This window comes from Homalodisca vitripennis, chromosome 4 (genome assembly GCF_021130785.1).
Source record: "Homalodisca vitripennis isolate AUS2020 chromosome 4, UT_GWSS_2.1, whole genome shotgun sequence".
Classification (NCBI taxonomy): domain Eukaryota; kingdom Metazoa; phylum Arthropoda; class Insecta; order Hemiptera; family Cicadellidae; genus Homalodisca; species Homalodisca vitripennis.
Window position 1 is genome coordinate 126,363,908 of NC_060210.1, and position 518 is coordinate 126,364,425.

A 518-nucleotide genomic window follows, 5' to 3' on the forward strand; every position below is an offset into this window, starting at 1 on the left:
ACTTAAGATCAATCTAAGAAGTTAATAAATTAGAATTCCGAATGAAGACCCAAAGAAAAGTTTTGCTCATTATATGCGGAGTGTTGGACTTTGTACGAGTATCTTTCACGACATAATTTGTAATTATACTTTATAGTGTAATTGTAATAGAGTATTTAAAAGAAGCATTTTTAGGTGCATTTTTATTATGTGGGAACCACTATTTTCGGTAGAGATAGGAATAACAGACTTTACTTAACTTACGGTGAGAATGACAAACTATTTAGTATAATCTTTCTTACTTTCTGTCTCACCAACAGAAGCTATGTTGGCTAGAAGAAGGCCACACTGTTCCTATCGATTATTTGTTATTTGACTATATAAGTACATTATCATAAATATGTTACTAGTAGTACCAATGTTAAAGATAACCTTAACGAGCGCTCACGCGATATGAGTTTATATTTTGTTACTATCTCAAGGGATGATTTTCTTTTTTCCGCCAGTTCCAGTTTCCGCGGGGTTGCACTTTTCCGACT